We start from the raw sequence: 26,016 nt of genomic DNA, 5'->3' as shown, positions 1-26,016 counted from the left end.
AGGGGAGTAACTAAAGAAACCACTGATCCTTTAGAGGTAGCAACATGGGAAATTAAGAAATAGCAGAGATTCTGACCAAATATTCAGTGTGTCTTCACTATAAGATATACAAAATTCATACCAGAAATAGACAGCAATCAAGGGGCTAATAAGAGTAAAGCTATTCAAGAAAGGAGGGGGAGAGAAAAAACAGGGAAGTGTTGGGATCTAGCTGTGTGGAGACAAAACAGCATGTCGGGTGCTGACTAAGGGGATGCGGGGCAACAGATGAGAAGTGAAAGCTGCTGGATTCTCCGTCGGCAGGATCCTCCGCTTCACCGGCAGCACACCCACGCCCGCAGTTTCCCGGCGGCGTGGGGATGGCCATAATGGGAAACCCCATTGGCCGGCTGTGGGTACAGAGAATCCTGCTGCCAGTGGGGGCACGCCAAGCCAGAAAACGGGGCTGGCGGGACGGAGAATTCCACCCATGGTCTTTAAATGAAGTCTCCCTTCCATGTCCTATTTCACCAACATCTTCTTCATAGTTTCAGTGCTACCACTGTGCTGGAGAAGAGTTTAGATTTTCATATTTCATGTCCCCCAGAGTTGGTTACTCTATTCATACAAAAAAATATTATCACAGTGCCCTTTGACATCAACACTCATGTTTGAGGCTGCTCCATTCTACAATCATGATCAGTGTGCTTGGAATGCCTGTCAGCACATTACACCTTTTCTACTGCTTAATGATTCTCCTTTTGATTGGCAGTTCTCAGGATACAACAACTGGCCCTGTCAGCATCTGCTCTTCCTCACTTGCAAAGTGTGATTTATTATATTACAATATTGTAATATATATATTACTCTTTTTGTCGAGCCGAGTTGTGGAAATATAGACGTAGTCTTCCAGTGATGATAAAGTAATTTAATGAGTAATGTAAAATAATCTCGTGAATTCTTTTTACTAAATAAGATAATGCTATATACTGATATCTATTACTTCTTCTCTGAAGCTGTCTTTCTTCTGTACTCTCTGCACTCCTGACACACTCTTCTCTAGGAAAGAGTGGGGAAACCTTTTTATAGGTCCTGATAGTGTGGCCATCTAGTGTTCAATTGCCTGTACTTTCTTAACATAGTCTGATCATGTATTACTACATAGAGATCACTACATCCCCCTTTTCTTTTTAAGATTTTCTTGTGCACCCAAAATAAAATTTTACATTAGAAATGCAGTGGTTTACATAGTACAGCAAACACTAGAATCACTTTAAAGTTCATAGATTGAGTCTATTTGGTTTTCTTCTACTTTTGGTAGATCTTCTTAATTTCAACAGTGAGGTAGAAGTTTTTTTATGTTCTTGCTCAGTGATGGAATAGAATGTTGTTGTTGTTCAACATGTCTTGAAACAGTTTGATGAAAATCAAGATCAGGAAAAACTGGTGTGTGAACTTTAACTTGTAGAAGATCATGATAATTTCTTCTGATGAGTACATCATCAGATTTGTTTACCAGATATGGTTGAGGTGATACCTGTCTGAGAACTCAAGCAGTGTCTGAAGAACCTCTTCATGAAGTCTGATGCAAACAGTATAATCTACTTCAAGAGGTTTCAGATTCTTGGCATGTTGATCATAGCACTGTTTCTGTTTTTGATGTTCGTGATGAGGTTTCTGTACAACATCATGTTGATCAGGATCAGTAATATGCAGTTGAGGTAATAGTGTCCTAATATTTCTATTAAACATCATTTGTGCTGGAGATAATCCTGAGGTCAAAGGTGATGATCTGTAAGTTAACAACGCTAAGTAGAAGTCAGATTGTGAGTCTCTGGCTTTACTTAATAATTGTTTGATAATAAATTGGAGGGGGATCCGAAGGGGAGGTAGAGAGCACAGAGTCTCACTCTATGCGGATGATCTGCTCCTCTATATCTCGGACCCACAAAGCAGCATGGACGGAATCATCGCGCTCCTGAAAGAGTTTGGAGCCTTCTCGGGCTACAAACTCAACATGAGCAAAAGTGAGATCTTCCCATTACACCCGCAAGGGGGGGGGGGGGGGGGGCAGCACTAAAGGGGCTGCCGTTCAAACAAGCCCGACATAAATTCCGCTACCTGGGGATCCAAATAGCCCATGACTGGAAAGGGATCCACAAATGGAACCTCACCAGCCTGATGGAGGAAGTTAAAAAGGACCTGCAAAGATGGAACACACTCCCGCTCTCTCTCGCGGGGAGAGTTCAGACGATCAAAATGAACGTACTGCCCAGGTTCCTTTTCCTGTTTAGATCCATTCCGATCTACATCCCCAAGGCCTTTTTCAAAGCGCTGGACAAACTCATCATGGCGTTCGTATGGGGGGGTAAAAATGCTAGGATCCCAAAGAAGGTCTTACAAAAAACAAAAACCAGGGGAGGGTTAGCCCTCCCGAATCTACAATTCTACCACTGGGCAGCAACAGCCGAGCGAGTAAGGGGATGGATCCAGGAGCCAGAAGCTGAGTGGGTGCGTGCGGAGGAGGCCTCCTGCATGGGAACCTCCCTCCGGGCCCTCGCCACGGCAGCACTCCCATCCCCACCCAAAAAACACTCCAGCAGCCCAGTGGTGACAGCCACCCTCCAATCCTGGAACCAACTGCGGCAGCAACTTGGCCTGACCAAAATGTCGAACAGGGCTCCCATCTGCAACAACCATAGGTTCAAACCAGCACTGACCGACGCCACCTTCAAAAGGTGGAGGCAGGACGGGGGGACACTGACAGTCAGGGACCTATACACGGACGACAGGATCGCAACACTGGACGAACTGACAGAGAAATTTCAGCTAGCTGGGGGGAACGAGCTACGGTACCTGCAGCTCAAAAACTTCCTACGAAAGGAGACAAGGACGTACCCACAACCGCCACGACAGACACTACTGGAAGACCTACTGGACGCAAGTATCCTAGAGAAAGGGAACTGTAGTGACATGTATGACCGACTGGTAGATAGGGACGACACCGTACTGGACGCAACAAGGAGGAAATGGGAGGACGACCTGGGGATGGAGATAGGGTGGGGACTCTGGAGCGAAGCACTGCATAGGGTCAACTCCACCTCCACGTGCGCAAGGCTCAGCCTGACGCAACTAAAAGTGGTACATAGAGCCCACTTAACAAGAACCCGTATGAGTAGGTTCTTCCCGGAGGTGGAAGACAGATGTGAACGGTGCCAAAGAGGCCCGGCCAACCACGCCCACATGTTCTGGTCTTGCCCCAGACTCGTGGAGTACTGGACAGCCTTCTTCGAGGTTATGTCCAAAGTGGTGGGAGTGAGGGTGGAGCCATGCCCGATAGTGGCGGTCTTCGGGGTTTCAGAACAGCCAGATCTATTCCTGGGGAGGAGGGCGGACGCCCTTGCCTTTGCCTCCCTGATCGCCCGCCGTAGAATCCTGTTTGGCTGGCGGTCAGCAGCACCGCCCAGAGCTGCGGACTGGCTGTCCGACCTCTCGGAATCTCTCCAAATGGAGAAAATCAAATTTGCCATCCGAGGGTCGGACGACGGCTTCCACAGAACGTGGGAGCCATTCATGCAACTGTTCCGGGACCTATTTGTGGCCAATGTACAAGAGGAAGAATAGTCGGGGGAAGGTAGCGGGAGGGGGGGGGGCTACAGGTTCGTTACGGGGGTTCGATGGCTAGCTAAGGCCCAAAACCAAACTAAATAAACATGTTGAGGGGGGGGGGGGGGGGGGGGGGGCGCAGTTACTACTACGAAGATGCTTACCTGTAAATATGTATGTTAATTTTTGCGTGTTTGTTTTTTTTTTCTCTCTCCTAACAATTTGTAATTTGTTCAATATAAAATATGAAAACTGAATAAAAACATTTATAAAAAAAAAATAATTGTTTGATAATATGAATGCCTTTTTCAACCTTTCCATTAGACTGCGGGAAATGAGGGCTTGAGGTGATGTGGCTGAAATTGTATGTCGTTGCAAATTGTGTCCATTCCCAGCTGGTAAAACACGGACCATTATCTGACATTACGGTTTGCAGTATTCCATGTCCTGCAAAGATGTCTTTGCATGCTTTAATAACAGCTGTGGATGTGAGATCAGTCAGTTTCATGTTTTCTGGAAAATTTGAATAATAGTCAATGACTAAAATGTAATCTTTGCCTATGAATGAAAAAGGTTGATACCTACTTTCACCCATGGTGACATGGTAATGTCATGCTGTTGCAATTTTTCTTTGCACTGTTGACTTTGGTACTTTTGGCAAGTAGAACATGACATGATCATGGCTGCGGTGTCTTGGTTAATACCTGGCCAGTATATAGCTTGCCCCTCTCTTCGTTTGTACTTTTTGATGCCGAGATGGCCTTCATGAAGTTTGCTTAGCATTTCTGACTTTAGACTCTCTGGAATGACGATTCTGTCATGTCGCAGTAGAATACCATCTAATATCGTCAGTTCAGATTGTATACTCTGGTATTGAGAACAGTAACTTTTTCGCCATCCATTCTGTAAGTGATGGATTACTCTGGTCAAAGTGGCATCCTTCTGTGTCTCATCACGTGTCTGTTGAAGTTTGTGATCGGACGCAGGAAGTAATTATCTAAACAGTTGTAGATGATGAGCATCAATGTCATTGATTGATTCTGTTGGTGTGACATCTATGTCAATCGATCTTGACAGAGTGTCTGCTTTGATTAACTTTTTACCTGGCGTACAGGTAAGGTTAAATTCATATCTGTGCAATTTCATCATAAGCCATTGTAGTTTAGGTGTCATATCATTAAGTTTCTTGTCGATACTGTTAACAAGTGGACAATGGTCTATTTCCACTATAGATTTCGGTAAGCAGTATACATAATCATGAAACTTTGTAATTCCAGTAACAAGTCCAAGACAGTCTTTTTCAATCCGGGCGTACCTGCACTCAGTTGATGTCATTGATCTGGATAAATAGGCGATGGCGGTGGTCATCTTCCTGTAACAAACCAGTACCTATGCCATTCTGAGAGGCATCAGTCAAAATTTTTGTGGGCTTAGTCAGGTTGAAAAATGTCAAGTTTGGAGCCTGGATCAGTTATTTAAGATCGAACTATTCTTCATTGTGACGCTGAGTCCATTCAAAATCAGTGTTTTTCTTCAGCTGACGTAATGCAGTAGTTCTGATTGAAAGATTTGATATAAATTTTCCTAGGAAATTCACAAACCCAAGAAATCTCAGTACAGCTTTCTTGTCTTTCGGTCGCTGCATTGTTTTAATGGCATGAATTTTATCCTCGTCAGGTTTGACGCTATGTGCTGTTATGTTGTCAGAAGAAATTTTAGTGATGAGGTGGCAAACATACACTTCGATTGGTTGAGCTTCCAACCATACTTACACATTCTCTTGAAAACCTTTCTGAGTTGTATCATGTGTTCTTCTGCTGTCATAGACCAGATGATTATGTCATCGACATAAACACGCACACCTTCAATGTTCTCTGTAATTTGCTCCATTATGCGATGAAATATTACTGATGCAGAAATAATCCCGAAGGGCATTCTATTGAAACAATCCCTCCCGAAAGGTGTGTTGAAGATGCAGAGGAGCTGGCTGGAGTCATCAAGCTGCAAGTGCCAAAATCCTTGTGAGGTTTCTAATTTGGTGAATATCTTGGCATTGGCCATTTCTGAGGTGATTTGCTCTCTTTTAGGTACTAGGTAATGCTCTCGACAAATGTTTCTGTTGAGGTCTTTCGGATCCATGCATATCCTTATGTCACCAGATGTTTTTTCACACAGTCTAGGGAGCTCACCCAATCTGTTGGTTGTGTCACTTTTGATACAATTCCTGAGATTGCAGTCTTGTGAGTTCAACTTTCAATCTTTCTCTGAGAGGTGCTGGTACTCATCTCTGTGGATGTATCACTGGCTTGGCATCTTTTTTAAGAAGAATTTTATATTGATATGGCAATGTGCCCATGCCATGAAAAACAGCAAGGTGGTCTTTCAATAATTGTTGGATGTCATCTTCTATTGTAGATGTCTCAGAAGTATTCTGGAAGATTCTCAGAATCAGCTATAAATCTTTACATGCCTGAGCACCCAATAGCGAAGATCGGTGATCATCCACTATCTCCAATCTTAGCTTTTTGTGAATGTTCCTGTTGCTGGCATTTAGATAACATGAGCCATGCAAAATTATTTGATTTCCATTGTAATCTTTCAGTGAACATTCCACAGGTACTATGTTGTAGTCACCTGTGATAGTAGACAAGTCCTTGGAGTTGAGTAGATTTGCTGAAGCACCTGTATCTAACTTAAATGTTAGATAGATAGATAGAGAAATACAGCACAGAACAGGCCCTTCGGCCCACGATGTTGCGCCAATCTTTTGTCCTAGGTTAATCATAGAATTTTGGACAATTTTTCATGGCCAATCCACCCAACCTGCACATCTTTGGACTGTGGGAGGAAACCGGAGCACCCGGAGGAAACCCACGCAGTCACGGGGAGGATGTGCAGACTCCACACAGACAGTGACCCAAGTTGAAATTGAACTTGGGACCCTGGAGCTGTGAAGCAATTGTGCAATCCACAATGCTACCGTGCTGCCCTTAAGAAGTTAACCTACACTCCATTATTCTACCCTAATCCATGTACCTATCCAATAGCCGCTTGAAGGTCCCTAACGTTTCCGACTCAACTACTTCCACAGGCAGCGCATTCCATGCCCCCACTACTCTCTGGGTCAAGAAACTACCTCAGACATCCCCCCTACATCTTCCACCATTCACCTTAAATTTATGTCCCCTTGTAATGGTGTGTTCCACCCGGGGAAAAAGTCTCTGACTGTCTACTCTTTCTGTTCCCATAATCATCTTATAAACCTCTATCAAGCCGCCCCTCATCCTTCTCCGTTCTAATGAGAAAAGGCCTAGCACCCTCAACCTTTCCTCGTATGACCTACTCTCCATTCCAGGCAACATCCTGGTAAATCTCCTTTGCACCTTTTCCAAAGCTTCCACATCCTTCCTAAAATGAGGCGACCAGAACTGCACACAGTACTCCAAGTGTGGCCTGACCAAGGTTTTGTACAGCTGCATCATCACCTCACGACTCTTAAATTCAATCCCTCTGCTAATGAATGCTAGCACACCATAGGCCTTCTTCACAGCTCTATCCACTTGAGTGGCAACTTTCAAAGATCTATGAACATAGACCCCACGATCTCTCTGCTCCTCCACATTGCCAAGAACCCTACCGTTAACCCTGTATTCCGCATTCCTATTTGTCCATCCAAAATGGACAACCTCACACTTGTCAGGGTTAAATTCCATCTGCCACTTCTCAGCCCAGCTCTGCATTCTATCTATGTCTCTTTGAAGCCGACAACAGCCCTCCTCACTATCCACTACTCCACCAATCTTCGTATCATCTGCAAATTTACTGACCCACCCTTCAACTCCCTCATCCAAGTCGTTAATGAAAATCACAAACAGCAGAGGACCCAGAACTGATCCCTGCGGTACGCCACTGATAACTGGGCTCCAGGATTAATATTTGCCATCCACCACCACCACTCTGTCTTCTATCGGTTAGCCAGTTTGTTATCCAACTGGCCAAATTTCCCACTATTCCATGCCTCCTTACTTTATGCACAAGCCTACAATGGGGAACCTTATCAAATGCCTTACTAAAATCCATGTACTCTACATCCACTGCTTTACCTTCATCCACATGCTTGGTCACCTCCTCAAAAAAGACAATAAGACTTGTAAGGCAAGACCTACCCCTCACAAATCCGTGCTGGCTATCCCTAATCAAGCAGTGCCTTTCCAGATGCTCAGAAATCCTATCCCTCAGTACCCTTTCCATTACTTTGCCGACCACCGAAGTAAGATTAACTGGCCTGTAATTCCCAGGGTTATCCCTATTCCCTTTTTTGAACAGGGGCACGACATTCGCCACTCTCCAATCCTTTGGTACCACCCCTGTTGACAGCGAGGACGAAAAAATTATTGCCAACGGCTCTACAATTTCATTTCTTGCTTCCCATAGAATCCTTGGATATATCCCGTCAGGCCCGGGGGACTTGTCCATCCTCAAGTTTTTCAAAACGCGCAACACATCTTCCTTCCTGACAAGTATCTCCTCGAGCTTATCAGACAGTTTCACACTGTCCTCTCCATCAATATGGCCCCTCTCGCTTGTAAATACTGAAGAAAAATACTTGTTCAAGATCTCTCCTATCTCTTCAGACTCAATACACAATCTCCCGCTACTGTCCTTGATCAGGCCTACCCTCGCTCTAGTCATTCTCATATTTCTCACATATGTGTAAAAGGCCTTGGGGTTTTCCTTGATCCTACCTGCCAAAGATTTTTCATGCCCTCTCTTAGCTCTCCTAATCCCTTTCTTCAGTTCCCTCCTGGCTATCTTGTATCCCTCCAGCGCCCTGTCTGAACCTTGTTTCTTCAGCCTCCTTCTTCCTCTTAACAAGACATACAACCTCTCTTGTCAACCATGGTTCCCTCACTCGACCATCTCTTCCCTGCCTGACAGGGACATACATACAAAGACACGCAGTACCTGTTCCTTGAACAAGTTCCACATTTCACTTGTGTCCTTCCTTGACAGCCTATGTTCCCAACTTCTGCACTTCAATTCTTGTCTGACAGCATTGTATTTACCCTTCCCCCAATTATAAACCTTGCCCTGTTGCACGCACCTATCCCTCTCCATAACTAAAGTGAAAGTCACAGAATTGTGGTCACTATCTCCAAAATGCTCCCCCACTAACAAATCTATCACCTGCCCTGGTTCATTACCAAGTACTAAATCCAATATGGCCTCCCCTCTGGTCGGACAATCTACATACTGTGTTAGAAAAGTTTCCTGGACACACTGCACAAACACTACCCCATCCAAACTATTTGATCTAAAGAGTTTCCACTCAATGTTTGGGAAGTTGAAGTCACCCATGACTACTACCCTGTGACTTCTGCACCTTTCCAAAATCTGTTTTCCAATCTGTTCCTCCACATCTCTGCTGCTATTGGGGGGCCTATAGAAAACTCCCAACAAGGTGACTGCTCCTTTCCTATTTCTGACTTCAACCCATATTACCTCAGTAGGCAGATCCCCCTCGAACTGCCTTTCTGCAGCTGTTATACTATCTCTAATTAACAATGCCCCCCCCCCCCCCCCCACCTCTTTTACCATCCTCCCTAATCTTGTTGAAACATCTATAACCAGGGACCTCCAACAACCATTTCTGCCCCTCTTCTATCCAAGTTTCCGTGATGGCCACCACATCGTAGTCCCAAGTACCAATCCATGCCTTAAGTTCACCCACCTTATTCCTGATGCTTCTTGCATTAAAGTATACACACTTCAACCCATCTACTTGCCTGCAAGTACTCTCCTTTGTCAGTGTTACCTTCCCCACTGCATCACTACGTGCTTTGGCGTCCAAATGTTATTGGGCTATTGTTGATACACCCTGTTGTCATTCATTCATTACTAACAATGTTAGAATATAGAACATAGAATTTACAGTGCAGAAGGAGGCCATTCAGCCCAATCGAGTCTGCACCGACCCACTTAAGCCCTCACTCCCACTCTATCCACATAACGCAATAACCCCTCCGAATCTTTTTGATCACCAAGGGCAATTTATCATGGCCAATCTACCTAACCTGCATGCCTTTGGACTGTGGGAGGAAACCGGAGCACCTGGAGGAAACCCCACACACGCGGGGAGAACGTGCAGACTCCGCACAGACAGTGACCCAGCAGAGAATCAAATCCGTGACCCTGGCGCTGTGAAGCCACAGTGCTATCCACTTGTGCTACCGTGCTGCCTGTTGACTTGCTGATTCTTCGTTGCTTGAAGAATTTTCTTATTTGCATGAAGAGCTTCCATTGTTGAGACAATCATCCATACTAGGTTCATGGATGGCAGGAAGATGGGGCAATAGGAATTACTGTTCATAATGAGCCAACACGGAATACGCCAATGAGCCCTTTGGAAGACATCAAGGAAGTCAAAAAGGGAAACTTAACCACGAGGTCGTCAAGCTTTGGAAAGTGGCAAGAGAGTAGAAAGATCAAGGATTACTGAATGTTGCCAACACAGGGCATTCCCGGAAAACAGATGCAATGATAAGCAATACCCACCTCGGAGTCTCATCCCTTTCCCCATACATACAAGTTACTACTGTTAGGCTGTTACCATCATTTGACAATGTTATAATTGCAAGAGGCATCAGTACTCTTGCAATTGGAAACTGTGATTTGCTTGGCATTAACGGTCTGATTCAAGTGGCTCGCACTCCGTGACGACATATAATACTGATCAATGGACCCATGGGGGAGAAAATAACTATTTATATTCAAAATGTGACAGCCGATTATAGAGCTCAGCTGTCAAGCACTCCAGATGTGCTCGAGACTTGATTGAATGAGTCCATTCTGTAAAAGGTTATTATGAAGTGGGATTATGAAAATGCAAAACGGCTCTTACAGCTATCAGCATGCTAAATGATGGCTTTTAGTTTTTGAGAGCAACACAAACATAAAAGAGATTTGTCAAAGATGAACATATACAAGATATGTTAGGCAATGATGCTGAGGAAAAGTCACTAATTTGTGCAGCAGGAATCAGTACTTGTATCTGCCAACAACAAGTACGATTAGGTTGCTTCTTAAGGGGCACATTTTAATATACTGTACAGAAATAAGTGATAAGGGAATAAGTCGCATCACAGGTTATACTACAAAGACTATGACTTACCATCTTGACCTCAATAAAAGGTCTGAGGTGAGGATAAAAACAGGATCATTATGAAATAAAGTATGAACCACTTAAGGAGATATTAGGTCAGATGACCAATAGTTTGGTCAAAGAGGTAGGTTATAAGGAGTGTCTTTAAGGAGGAAAGTGAGACCAAAAATGGTAGGGAGGGTATTGGGAAGCTTGGTGCCAAGCCAACTGAAAGTGGGGCCACCATTGTTGGAGGGTGCAGAAGCCAGAATTAGAGGAGCACAGATATCGCAGAGGATTATGGGGCTTGAGGAGATTACAGTAAGGCCGTGGAAGATTTGCAAACGATTGGGAATCTTTAAATAAAGTTTTGCATGATCAGGAGAAAACGTAGGTCAGCAAGCACTGGGTAATGGGGGCAATTGCCAGGGTTTTAGATGATGTCAACCTAATGGAAGGTAGAATCTGGAAAACTAGCCAGAACTGCATTGGAATAGTAGAATCACGAATGAACCTTTCAGCAACAATGGGAGGAACAAATATGAAGTTGGAAGATCATCTTGGGATCAAACAGATCACCTAGGTTGTGCACAGCTGAAGTAATCTCAGGCTGTTACCAGGGAGAGTGCTGAAGTGGTAGCTAGGGAACGGAGTTGGAAGTGCACTTCAAAAACAGTGGTTTCAGTCTTCCAAATACATAATTGGAGGAAATCTCTGCTTCCATGTACCATACAATGGAGTAGTCGAGTGTGGTGAGGTAGAGATGGGTGTCATCAATATGCATTGAAAACTAAAGACGTCCTTTTAGATATTATTTCAATGGAGATGAAAAACAGGAATGAGCCAAGGATCAATCCTTGGGGGACATCAAAGATAACCACAGGAGCAGGAAGAGAAACCATTGCAAGTGATTCTCTGGCTCCAATTAGATAAGAATAGAATGAGGGGAGAGGAGTGCTATCCTGCTGAATGGTATGGAAGCTGTGGAGGAGGATGGCATGGTCAACTGTGTCAAAGGCTGCAAACTAGTCGAGAAGATGAGGAGAGAAAGTTTACTTTGGTCACAGCCAACAAAGTCCAGGGGAGGGCTGTCCCTCCCAAACCTACAGTACTACCACTGGGCAGCAACAGCAGAAAGAGTATTGGGATGGATTAAGGAGTCAGAAGTCAAGTATGTGCATACGGAGGAGACCTCCTACAGGGGGACCTCGCTCCGGGCCCTCGCCACGGCGACACTCTCATCCCTACTCAAAAAACACTCCAGCAGTCCAGTGGTGGGAGCCAGCCTCCAGACCTGGAACCAGTTACAGCAGCAGTTCAGCCCAACTGAAATGTCCAACAAAGCCCTCATCTGTAACAACCATAGGTTCACACCAGCACTCATTGATGCCACCTTTAAAAGGTGGAGACAGGACACCCCATCCTGTCAGTCAGGGACCTATACACCGATGGCAGGGTCACAACACTGTACGAACTGAGGGAAAGGTTCCAGCTAGCTAAGGGCAACGAGCTCAGATACCTGCAACATAAAAACCTCCTACGGAAGGAGACAAGGACATACCCGTGTCCACCACAACAGACGCTTCTAGAGGAATTCATGGATGCAAACATTCTAAGTAAAGGAAACTGTAGCGACATGTACAAATGACTGATAGAGAGGGCCGATACTGTACTGGACACAACGAGGAGGAAAAGGGAGGAAGACTTGGGGCTCGAAATAGGGTGGGGACTCTTGAGCAAAGCACTACATAGAGTCAATTCTGTTATATTACTTTCCGTGATATATATATATATAATATATATATATATAAATAACTCTTTGAACCAGCCGAGTTGATGAAATAAACAATAGTCTTCTTTTAAAGATAAACTAATTGAATGAGTAATATAAATAATATTCTGTGAGTCCTTTGTAAATACTCATCTAGTAAAGGAAATAAAATACAGTAAAGATAACTAAATAACTATACAATGTAATAATGAAATAATTTACAACTTCTCTCTCTCTAGCTAATCTATGTCTTGTCTGTTCACTCTCCTGAAGCACACTCTCTCAGAAAGAGCGGAAAAGTCTTTCTTATACCATCTGATAGTGAGACATCTAGCGTTAAAATTTCTGTACTACATTTACATACATTGATCATGTATATTCATATACAGAGATCACTACACACTCCACCTCCACATGCGCAAGACTCAACCTAATGTAACTAAAGGTGGTACATAGAGCCCACTTAACAAGAACCCGAATGAGCAGGTTCTTCCCAAAGGTGGAGGACAGATGCGAACGGTGCCAATGTGGCCCGGCCAACCACGCCCACATGTTCTGGTCTTGCCCCAGACTTGCTGGATACTGCACAGCCTTCTCCGAGGCAATGTCCAAAGTGGTGGGGATGAGGGTGGACCCATGCCCAAAAGTGGTGGTCTTCAGGGTATCAGACCAGCCAGACCTCTTCATGGGGAGGAGGGCGAACACCCTTGCTTTGCCTCCCTGAGTGCCTGCTGTAGAATCCTGCTCGGCTGGCGGTCAGCAGCACCACCTAAAGCTGCAGACTGGCTGTCCGACCTATTGGAATTTCTCCAAATGGAGAAAATCAAATTCACCATCCAGGGGTTGGAAGATGGCCTCCTCAGAACATGGGGGCCATTCACCCAACTGTTCCGGAACCTGTTTGTGGCCAACGAACAAACAAATAGATAAACAAGTAGCCAAGAGCCTGGGGAAAGTAGCCAAGGCATGAGAGAAGAGAGGGAAGGGAGGGACGACAGGGGGGGGGGGGGGGGGGGGGGCAAGAGAGAGTAACCAAGCACAGCTGAAAAGTAAGGGGAGGAGCAGAGGGGGAGGGGAGGAAGGGAGGAAATGGGGGCAGGGAAGGCGGGGAGGGGGGGAACACAGGGAGGGAGGAAAGACAAGGGGAGAAGAATAATAGAAAGGAGTCAGAGGGGAGGAAAGAGGAGGAAACACAAACCGGAAAGAGAGCACAGGAAATGACAATGACCACAACAAGCAGAGCAGGGCAAAAGAGAGTGAGAAAGTACAAGAGAAAGGAACAACAGACGGCTGAAGCAGAGGTAAACACACACAAACAAAAAAAAAACGACCGGGAGATGCAAGTGACATCAGGGGCACCACCCAGACGCCCCTCCCACCCAGTTTTTTGTTCTGCTTATTTGCCTTGTATGTATTTTAAAAAGAATAACAGAAAAGAAGCCCCCCTCCATGGCATATGTAATGAAACTTTCTCTTTGTTGCTTCTCTCTATATACACTTCCCCTATTTTTACTTTCCCACACCTTGGCTTTTTAGTTTCATAGTGCTTTTTTTATTTCTCTTTTGGTTTCTCTGTAAATATATAATGCATAAAACCCAAAAAAAACATCCTAAAAAATTTTTTTGTCACAGTCAATTTGGATGTTTTAGTGGTCACAGAGGAGTCCGTTTCATGAACATGAAGAAAAGATACTTATTCTTTAAGCAAACTATATACACACAACATTCAGGTCCCAGCCGGGACTACTCAAGCTCGACTCCTGTCTAGAACTCCATTTATGTTGAATCCATTACTCTACTGATAGGGCCCCGCCTCTCATCGGGGAAGCTCATATTCCATGAGGCTCATGGGAGGTTAATCGGACCATTCCCATAGGTCTCCTGTGGGTTATAACAAATGTCATTTGCGATTTTGTAAAAGCTGTTTTGATACTGTGACACATACTGAAACCTGATTGGAGGGATTCAAACTGGAAATTCTGAGAAAAATGTGAACAAATTTCATGGAGGGGGGTGGGGGTGGGGGGGGGGGGGGGTGCGGTGAGTGTGACAACAAATTGAAGGATTTTGGAGAGGAAAGCTTTCCCACAATGCCTATGCCATTGACCTTGTTTAAATTTACAATTCTCGTTTTGGACTCAAGTATGTTGCTTTCAGATTTTTTGTGGAAATCAATTGTATCCTGTTTATTTTTCCCAGGGGATCTTTTGCTATGAGATTATTAACTAATGTTGTATCATTATAGAATATTTGATCTAAATTAGCTTTTTACCCCTAGTTGGTTCCACAATGTTTTGTTTTAGGAAGCTGTTGCCAAAACATTCTGTAAATTCATCTGCCTGAATTGTCCATTTGAATTGCTCAGTTTATGTGAAGATTAGTGTCCCCAATGTTGCCTTTGTTACAAGCTCCAATTATCTCTTGCTTAACATTCTGTCCAATTGTGTAACCAGTGTTGGGGGCCTATAAACTACTCCCAGCACCATTTTCTGACCTTTGTTATTCCTAATCCCACCAATACTAATTCTACTTGCTGAGCTGCTGAGCCAAGACACTTTTATGGATATCCTTGTATCATCCTCTATTGTGAGGGCAATTCCTCTTTTCACATTCTGCCTTTCTTTTCAAAATGTTGTGTAACTTGGAATATTTATTTCCCAACCTTGGTCGCTGTGATAACCCTCACGAGGGCCACAGGGGATCGCAGATTGATCTCCCGGTGGACTTGTAGAATACCAGTGCTCGTGGTCAGTGGGCAGAGACCCACCCAGCTGGGGCTCGTAATATGGATCTTTAAACATAGCTCCCAAACCCGGAACGGAGGTTCCCAATAGTCCTGGACTGGGATATTGATTTTGTGTGCTGCAGAAGCGGCTTTATTTTCAGTTTAAAATAAACCAGTTTGGCCTTTCAATCCACCCCTCCTGGAATTCTTACATTTGCGATGAGGATCAAGCACGGATTCTGAACAGCCTTATCGAAACTCCCTGACGACAACTCCAGTAAGAGACAAAGCAAAAATAAGAAACGGGTTTGTTTGGGAAGCTCAAGCCTTATGATATGGGCTTGGAGGACTGGCCCCAGTACGCCGACCTCATGCGCTACTTATTCCGCGCCAATGGCATAGAAAGGGTTGAGAGACATGAGTAATCCTTTCGACAACATGCGATGCCCTGACACTAAAACATTCAATAGCTGGTGAATTTAGAAAAGAAACATTCTGACCAAAAGCTGTCTGTAATCCTCCAGCATTTCAGATTCAACATGGCTAGAATGACCACTGGGGAACCCATGAGAGAATTCCTGGCTAGATTAAGGAAGCTGGCTGAATGCTGCACCTTTGGACCATCCATCAATGAGATGCTATGCGACCGACTAGTGTGTGGGATCAATAATGCTGCGATACAAAAACACTTGTTAGCAGAACCGCCCCCCCCCTCCCCGAGACCTTAAAAGGGCTATAGAATTAACACTATCCTTGGATGACGCCGAGAAAGGGGCCCAAGAAATCCATGGGATGATGGACAGTAGCGCCATGAACCTGGAGTGGAGGGCTCTTATACAGAAAAACTAGCATGCTCAGTGAAGGCTCCCACGTGCCTCACCCACCAGCAACCCAACATTCAGTGAGGACATTCTGATGTCTTAAAAGACGGCCAGATAACCCGAGAAGCACCAGGGAAGTCTCCCTGGAGGCCTGCAAGTGTCAGCTGCAAGGCTGCTGTAACCTGTGGCCAAAGGACACAACCCAGGCAAGGCTGCCAGAATCAACAGTATGGTGCTACCCAGGCCAGAAGCCAAAGCCTCCTCAAGTCTGGGCCTTGCAAGTCTATCACCCCATAAGAGGATGAAATAGTTCAACTAAGCTGCATCATCACCCCTCAGGTTTCCGTAATAGAGATAACACATTTGCTCAACAGCCATTCCCTGGGAATGGAGGTGGACATAGAAGCTGCCATTTCCATCATCGAGAAACAGACCTTCCAGCATCTCCAGATGGGTATCTTCCCCCTAGGCCTGTGAGACACCGGGGCAGGATGACCACACATACGGGGGAACCTTTGAAGATTATGTGGACCACTATTTTTTTTTTTTTTTTTTATAAATGTTTTTATTCAGTTTTCATATTTTATATTGAACAAATTACAAATTGTTAGGAGAGAGAAAAAAAAAACAAACACGCAAAAATTAACATACATATTTATAGGTAAGCATCTTCATAGTAGTAACTGCGCCCCCCCCCCTCCCCCCCCCCTCAACATGTTTATTTAGTTTGGTTTTGGGCCTTAGCTAGCCATCGAACCCCCGTAACGAACCTGTAGCCCCCCCCCCCCTCCCGCTACCTACCCCCGACTATTCTTCCTCTTGTACATTGGCCACAAATAGGTCCCGGAACAGTTGCATGAATGGCTCCCACGTTCTGTGGAAGCCGTCGTCCGACCCTCGGATGGCAAATTTGATTTTCTCCATTTGGAGAGATTCCGAGAGGTCGGACAGCCAGTCCGCAGCTCTGGGCGGTGCTGCTGACCGCCAGCCAAACAGGATTCTACGGCGGGCGATCAGGGAGGCAAAGGCAAGGGCGTCCGCCCTCCTCCCCAGGAATAGATCTGGCTGTTCTGAAACCCCGAAGACCGCCACTATCGGGCATGGCTCCACCCTCACTCCCACCACTTTGGACATAACCTCGAAGAAGGCTGTCCAGTACTCCACGAGTCTGGGGCAAGACCAGAACATGTGGGCGTGGTTGGCCGGGCCTCTTTGGCACCGTTCACATCTGTCTTCCACCTCCGGGAAGAACCTACTCATACGGGTTCTTGTTAAGTGGGCTCTATGTACCACTTTTAGTTGCGTCAGGCTGAGCCTTGCGCACGTGGAGGTGGAGTTGACCCTATGCAGTGCTTCGCTCCAGAGTCCCCACCCTATCTCCATCCCCAGGTCGTCCTCCCATTTCCTCCTTGTTGCGTCCAGTACGGTGTCGTCCCTATCTACCAGTCGGTCATACATGTCACTACAGTTCCCTTTCTCTAGGATACTTGCGTCCAGTAGGTCTTCCAGTAGTGTCTGTCGTGGCGGTTGTGGGTACGTCCTTGTCTCCTTTCGTAGGAAGTTTTTGAGCTGCAGGTACCGTAGCTCGTTCCCCCCAGCTAGCTGAAATTTCTCTGTCAGTTCGTCCAGTGTTGCGATCCTGTCGTCCGTGTATAGGTCCCTGACTGTCTGTGTCCCCCCGTCCTGCCTCCACCTTTTGAAGGTGGCGTCGGTCAGTGCTGGTTTGAACCTATGGTTGTTGCAGATGGGAGCCCTGTTCGACATTTTGGTCAGGCCAAGTTGCTGCCGCAGTTGGTTCCAGGATTGGAGGGTGGCTGTCACCACTGGGCTGCTGGAGTGTTTTTTGGGTGGGGATGGGAGTGCTGCCGTGGCGAGGGCCCGGAGGGAGGTTCCCATGCAGGAGGCCTCCTCCGCACGCACCCACTCAGCTTCTGGCTCCTGGATCCATCCCCTTACTCGCTCGGCTGTTGCTGCCCAGTGGTAGAATTGTAGATTCGGGAGGGCTAACCCTCCCCTGGTTTTTGTTTTTTGTAAGACCTTCTTTGGGATCCTAGCATTTTTACCCCCCCCATACGAACGCCATGATGAGTTTGTCCAGCGCTTTGAAAAAGGCCTTGGGGATGTAGATCGGAATGGATCTAAACAGGAAGAGGAACCTGGGCAGTACGTTCATTTTGATCGTCTGAACTCTCCCCGTGAGGGAGAGTGGGAGTGTGTTCCATCTTTGCAGGTCCTTTTTAACTTCCTCCGTCAGGCTGGTGAGGTTCCATTTGTGGATCCCTTTCCAGTCATGGGCTATTTGGATCCCCAGGTAGCGGAATTTATGTCGGGCTTGTTTGAACGGCAGCCCCTTTAGTGCTGCCCCCCCCCCCACCCCCCCCCCCCCCCCTTGCGGGTGTAATGGGAAGATCTCACTTTTGCTCATGTTGAGTTTGTAGCCCGAGAAGGCTCCAAACTCTTTCAGGAGCGCGATGATTCCGTCCATGCTGCTTTGTGGGTCCGAGATATAGAGGAGCAGATCATCCGCATAGAGTGAGACTCTGTGCTCTCTACCTCCCCTTCGGATATGTGGACCACTATGACGCCGTGTCCCAATGGGCAGCAGATGGCCCACCTCACACTCATAGTTCTGTGAGGACCAGGACCCAGTCTCTTAGGCAGAGCATGGCTCCAGATGATCCATCTGGACTGGCTACAAATTTTTAATCTAGTTGTAAACCGGTGGACGGTAACGAGTTCATTGGCAAATATGCCGAGGTATTCCAAGAAGGCCCTGGTAGAATAAGGAAATGGTGTGGAGATGCCGGCGTTGGACTGGGGTGAGCACAGCAATAAGTCTTACACCAGGTTAAAGTCCAACAGGTTTGTTTCAAATCACTAGCTTTCGAAGCACCTGAGGACGCTAAATTGCCCCTTAATTGGAAAAAATAAATAAGTGGGTATTCTAAATAAAAAGAAAACACCAAAGCGGTTGTGGCAAGTGCAGCAGGATGAAGCCTTTGCCAAAGGTGAAGCAGCAGTTACGATTATCAAACATTCTCGCCCATTCTGACCCAAAGTGAGAACTGGTATTAACATGTGATGTCTCTCCATATGGTGTTGGGGCAAACCTTTCCCATCAATGGGACAATGGCAGAGAGAGACCTATGGCATCCAGAACTTTGGCAGATGCAGAAAGACATTATTCTCAGATTGAAATGGAAAGGTTGGTGTTATTTTTAGAGTGAAGAAATTCTACCCATATGTCTTCGGTCAACAGTTCACAATCATAACAGACCATAAACATCTGCCGCACTTTTTCAAAGTGTATAAAGTGATTGCCCCATCTCCCCAGATTGGATCCAACATTGGGCATTATTATTAGTGCCCTATTAATACTCTCTAGAGCAACCCCCAGGAACACACATTACTAAAATGGATGCCCTGAGCCACCTCCCAGTGCCCACAAACTTAGACCCTCTACCAGCATTGGAAGAAGCCATCATGACCTTGAACTTCCTGGATACCTTGCCAGTATCCGTGAAGCAGATTCAAGCATGGACACAGAAGGACCCACACTGGCAAAATTGTACCATGTGATCGTCAATGGCAGAATCCAAGGACACCCCATGGATGACATGAAGCCCTTCATCGTTAAATGACAAGATCTCAGTGTAGAAGATGGCATCATCCTGTGGGGAGCTCGAGTAGTTGTGCCCACCGAGGTCGGCGCCCAATCTTGACAGAATTACACAATGGACATCCTGGGGTATCCAAGATGGAAATGCACACAAGGAGTTACATCTGGTGGCTCGGGCTCGCGCATCGAGAATCTGGTGAAACAATGCTCCTTGTGCCAGAAGAATCAGAATATCCCACCTTTACCTCTTTGTATCCGAGGGAATGGTCAGGAAGACCATGGGTATGGGAGCACATGGACTTTGTTGGCCCATTCCTGGGATCAATGTTCCTTATTATGGTCAACACCCACGCAAAATGGTTAGAAGTATACCATATGTCTTCCACGACTTCTCATGCAACAGTAGAAAAACTCTGGCAAATGTGTCAATGGTGTGTAAATGGGTGATGGAGGGGGGAGGGGCGGCGTGGAAAAGAATGGAGATGGCGTCATGTAGAGGTACGAGCCTGGGTGCCATGGTAACGGCACCATTGCCGCTCTCCCCTAAGAGGTTTACCACGAGCCCGGTGGTGGCGGCGACCCTAAGAACCTGGGAACAATGGAGACGGCATCGGGGGGAAACAGGGGCCTCGATGGAGGCTCCACTGGGTGGCAACCATCGGTTCATCCCGGGGAACACGGATGGGGGATTCAGGGGGTGGCAAAGGGCGGGCATCAGCAAATTGAGGGACCTGTTTATTGGCGGGAGGTTTGCGGGCCTGGGGGAACTGGAAGATAAATTTGGCCTTCCCCAGGGGAACATGTTCAGATACCTGCAGGTAAAGGCGTTTGCTAGGCGACAGGTAGAGGGATTCCCTTTGCTGCCCTCGCAGGGGGCGATGGACAGAGTGCTTTCGGGGGTGTGGGTAGGAGAGGGGAAGGTGTCTGACATCTATAAGGTAATGCAGGAGGTGGAGGAGTCGTCAGTTGAGGAGCTGAAGGCTAAATGGGAGGAGGAACTCGGGGAGCAGATAGAGGACGGGACTTGGGCGGATGCCTTGGACAGAGTCAACTCTTCCTCCTCATGTGCGAGGCTTAGTCTCATCCAATTTAAGGTGCTGCACCGGGCCCACATGTCCGGGACTAGGATGAGTAGGTTCTTCGGGGGTGAGGACAGGTGCACCAGATGTTCGGGGAGTCCTGCGAACCACGCCCATATGTTCTGGGCATGCCCAGCACTGGAAGAATTCTGGAAGGGGGTGGCGGGGACGGTGTCGAGGGTGGTTGGATCCAGGGTCAAACCAGGGTGGAGACTCGCGATTTTTGGAGTTGCGGTAGAGCCGGGAGTGCAGGAGGCGAAAGAGGCCGGTGTCCTGGCGTTTGCGTCCCTAGTAGCCCGTCGAAGGATTCTGTTACAATGGAAGGATGCAAGGCCCCCAAGTGTGGAGACCTGGATCAGTGACATGGCGGGATTTATAAAATTGGAAAAGGTCAAATTTGCCCTGAGAGGATCAATACAAGGGTTCTATAAACGATGGCAGCCTTTTTTGGACTTCCTGGCTCAGAGATAGGTAACTGGGTCAATAGCAGCAGCAACCCAGGGGGGGGGGGGGGGGGGGGGGGGGGTGCATTATTGTAGTGTTTATTCTGTAACTTTATAGTGTGTTAATATGCGTTGTTAAAATGCTGGGTTGTTCATGGGGATGGGGCGAATGTATATGATTGTTAATATTATTGTTATTTTCGGTATTTTACTAAGGTGCGTCAATGTTGTATAAAATCAAAATTTCTCAATAAAAATGATTTAAAAAAAAAGAAAAACTCTGGCAAAATATGCCCATGGCATACCAGAGGTCGTCGAATCTGATGATGGTACTGCTTTTACCAGTGGAGAATCTCAGGCCTTCATGAAGTTGAATGGCATTTAACACATCCGAACAGCACCGTACCATTCATTGTCTAAGGGCCTGGCCGAACGGGCAGTTCAAACATTCAAAACTGGAATGAAGTAAAATAGCCTGCTGGCTTTCTGGATATGAAGTTGGCCTGGTTCCTCTTTGATGATAGAACCACGACGTACACGACAATGAGAGTCACACCAGCAGAATTGTTAATGAGACAGCAACTGCACACCAGGCTTTGCGTGCTGTTTCCCAACTTGGGGGGGGGAGGTGGAGTCAACGCAGGAGATCCAAAAAAGGAACGACAACACCAGAAGGCCCAAAAGCACCTTCAGAACAGGAGATGCCATCTATGTATGAAACTTTGGAGATGTTTCCTAGGTGTCATGCTGGAAAAGACTGGTCTGGTTTCCAACAAAGTCAAAGTCCAAGGGAAGGCTGTGGAAAAACGCCTGTTCCACCTGAGAAGCAGGGAACCCATTACATGGAGCCGATTTTAGCAGAGATGATGTCCTTGGCTCCAGATGTGACTACCTCTGGCAAGGGAACTCGGCCGAAGGGGGACGCGAGAGTCATTCCCTCTGAAAATTCGGAGTCCGAAATGGAGACTGAGGTGATTGATCTTCCCCCAGAGGTCAACACTGAAGAAGAGTCTCTGTCTGGTGCTCTTTGTTGCTCAACAAGGAAGCAAAAATCCCCGGTCTGTTTCATGCCCCCCCAATCCAGCTGTACCTGCCGCTGATCAAGGCCTTGTGCCAAGCGCCAAAAGAGAAGAACTCATTGCCACAGGAATGGGGGCAACGATTCAAACTTGAGGGTGGAGGGATGTGATAATCCTCACGAGGGCCACTTAGGATCCCTGATTGATCTCCCCGCAGGCTTTATAGAATATGAGTTCGGTGGTGAGCGGGGGAGGCCTGCCTGGCTGGGGTTTGTTAGCAAACTTTTAAATGTAGCTCCCAGATCCGGACCTGCAGTTCAGGGTAGCAGGGCAGCATGGTAGCATGGTGGTTAGCATAAATGCTTCACAGCTCCAGGGTCCCAGGTTTGATTCCCGGCTGGGTCACTGTCTGTGTGGAGTCTGCACGTCCTCCCCCTGTGTGCGTGGGTTTCCTCCGGGTGCTCCGGTTTCCTCCCACAGTCCAAAGATGTGCGGGTTAGGTGGATTGGCCATGCTAAATTGCCCATAGTGTCCTAATGAAAGTAAGGTTAAGGGGGGTGTTGTTGGGTTACGGGTATAGGGTGGATATGTGGGTTTGAGGAGGGTGATCATGGCTCGGCACAACATTGAGGGCCGAAGGGCCTGTTCTGTGCTGTACTGTTCTATGTTCTATGTTCCCGATAATCCTGAGCTGGGACGTTTGTTTTGTCTGCCGTGGTAACGGCTCTTTTTTCAGATTAAAATAGCTTAGTTTCGCCTTTCACTCAGCACTTCCTGGAATTATTACAGTCACCTTATAAATATGGCTGGAATTTTCCGCTTCGGGCCTAAGTCCCGTGGTGGGGGCGTGAAGTTGGAGGGACTTCCACCACAGAGCCTAGAGAGTAAACACACTGAATTGCATGACTTTGGGTTCATTTCTTATGCAGCCAGTAGTTTTCTGCCGAATTTCACAGTAGGATGGGCAGGAAGTCGCTCGTCCCCTGTCATATCCGGGTGACATATTTAAAAGGCACCCGGACGTTTCATTCATGCATAACACAAGCACTCTGCAGGACAGAGTGACCTCCAGGAAGGAGAAGGCAACACGGAGACCCACACTTCAGCGACAGGCTCTATTACAGGCTGTGGAGGACAAGAGCGGCATTCTCTTTCCCTGAGAGGGGAGGAAGAGGCCCACCCATCACACCACTTCTATCTTAGGAGGAGGCTGCAAGGATGGTCAATGCCACATCTCTACAGAGGAGGACTACCCTGCAGTACAGAAAAAGAGTTAATCTGTGCATCCAGGGTAGGCGAATCCTCGATTCTTCATACTCGCCTCATTGAATGAATCCTGGGACATGGCTATCAATGGCAAGGCCACTTCTGGTGGCGGCCATGGAGAAGTAGGTCACGCATTCGGCAGCTCCCGACTGGAACGGACTGTCGGACCTTTTTTCAGGGGTTTTCATGGACGTTTTGGGGCAGATTGGTGAAGCAAACACTGCTAAAAATGATTCCCTCTCTGTTGTATGGATAGCTGGACCAGGAGTGGACCAGGTGAAGCGTTTAAATCCCAACTTAAAGATAGAAGCGTGCGGAGTGGGCGCCAAGGCACGGCATGGCGGCTGGTATAGACCAGGGTGCGTGGGCGCAGTGGTCACAGGAGCAACAGGAGTTCCATAGGGGCTGCTTTGCTGATCTTAAAACGGACGTGCCGGCCCCGATGAAGGCATCAATAGACCAAATGATCGCAACTCAGGCAACACAAGGAAAAGCGATAAAGGGGATGGAGAAAAAGCTATCCGACCGTGAGGACAAGTTGGTCGTATTGGCCCTTAAGATGGAGGCGCAGGATGACCTCCACAAGAATTGGCAGGAGAGGCTGGAGGACCTAGAAAACAGGTCCAGGAGACAACTTGAGAATTGTGGGCCTCCCCGAAGGTGTGGAGGGGTCGGATGAGGGAGCATTTGTGTCTAAGATGCTGGCGATACTGATGGGGATGGGGGTATTCCCTCGACCCCTGGAGCTGGACGGGGCACACAGAACCTTCGCAAGGAAGCCCAAGGCGAATGAACCGTCGAGGGCCATGGTGGTGAGATTTCATCGCTTCTCGGACAAGGAACTTGTCTTGCAGTGGGCTAAAAAAGAACGGAGCAGCAGGTGGGTGATGTGTTGGGTACTCTGGATCTGTGAAGACTGCGATTACCCTAGCAGTAACATAGACAGGCTACCAACACTTGTAGAAGTACAACTCTATTTTATTTAACTATGAGCTGTTAAACATACTTGCACTGTGGATAGACACTATGTTAGATTAACTGAAGACCTATGCCTAACCTGACCAGCCTATACTGCTAGCACATGGTAGATGTTCGTGCTACTGACTGCGGGCTCTGTCTGTCTCAGAGGCTGCATCCCGAATGAGCGGGAAAACCAATGCTCTCTGGCTTTATAGTGACCGTGTCCTAACTGGTGATTGGCTGCTGTGTTGTGTGTGTTGCTTAGTCTTGCTGTGTGTCAGTCAGTGTGTGTCTCTGCACCATCATATACTTATGTGTATATTATGGCAGTGGGAGAACAGCGTGATACGCATCTACCTGGACCTGGGTGCGGAGCTGGCCAAGAGGTGTGCTGGATTTAACCGGGTGAAGGCGACCCTCTTCAGCAAGGGGGTGAAATGTGGGATTTTACACCCAGCGAGGCTATGGGTCACATACAAGGAGCGGCATCACTATTTTGAGACGCCGGTCAAGGCGTAGTCATTTGTCAAACAAGAAAAGCTGGACTCGAATTAAAGGACAGTTAAGCTTTGCTGGAATGCGACAATGGGGCTGGGTAACACGTTTGAATATAAGATTGTATACAATGTTGGGTGCGTGTAAGGGCTGTGGGGGTGGCTGGAGGGTGCAGTGTTTTCGGCAAAGTTGAGATACGGAGGGGGGAGTGGGCCCTGTACTTAGTGCGATTTTTCAGGAATTTGGAGCCATGGTTCAATAAGTGTCTCCTTACAGGGATACGTTCGTGTCTTCTGTTTGTTTTTTGTTTAGTATTACAATTAACTCACTGGGGCTGGAGAGGTAGTTTAATTGGTTTATTCATGTGGGGAGAAGGGTCCGGACAATGAGGCGACAGTCTGATAGGCGCCAGGGGCGGGAGCTGCCGGGGTCAGCATGGATCAGCTGACTCTCAGGAGCGTAGCGGGGAGCAAGTGCTTAGCTGGTGCTTAGCTGGGGGTTTTGGGTCGTGGGGCTGCTGGAGGGAGAGGAGTGGAAGGGGGGGTGCTGCTTTGCTGACAGAGGAGGTATCAATTTCGGGGTACCAATTGAAGGTTGGGGGCCGTGACTCTCTGTGGGTGCGCTCGAGGAAGCGAGGGACGCTGGCTCGAGCTTGGCCAAAAAAGGGCGATGGCTAGTCGGCGGGCGGGGGGAGGATTAGCCTCCCGTCCAAGCTAATCACGTGGAATGTGAGGGCTTTGAGCTTTGAGTGGGCCAGTCAAAAGAGCGCGCGTGTTCGCGCATTTAAAAGGGGTTAAAGGCAGACGTAGCAATGCTTCAGGAGACACATTTAAAGCTCACTGATCACACGAGATTGAGAAAGGGATGGGTAGGCCAGGTGTTCCATTCAGGGCTGGATTCGAAGACCAGGGGGTAGCAATTCTGATCAGTAAGGGTGTGGCATTTGAGGCTGAGAGAATTGTGGCAGATAAGGGGGGCAGGTATATAATGGTGAGTGGAAAGCTGGAGGGGTTCCGGGTGGTGTTTGTGAACGTCTACGCTCCGAATTGGGATGATGTGGAATTTATGAGACACATGCTAGGCAAAATGCTA

The sequence above is a fragment of the Scyliorhinus canicula genome, chromosome 14 (assembly GCF_902713615.1).
Source record: "Scyliorhinus canicula chromosome 14, sScyCan1.1, whole genome shotgun sequence".
In the NCBI taxonomy this organism is placed as follows: domain Eukaryota; kingdom Metazoa; phylum Chordata; class Chondrichthyes; order Carcharhiniformes; family Scyliorhinidae; genus Scyliorhinus; species Scyliorhinus canicula.
The sequence above is the reverse complement of the archived record's forward strand: the minus strand, read 5'-3'. Positions refer to the sequence as shown.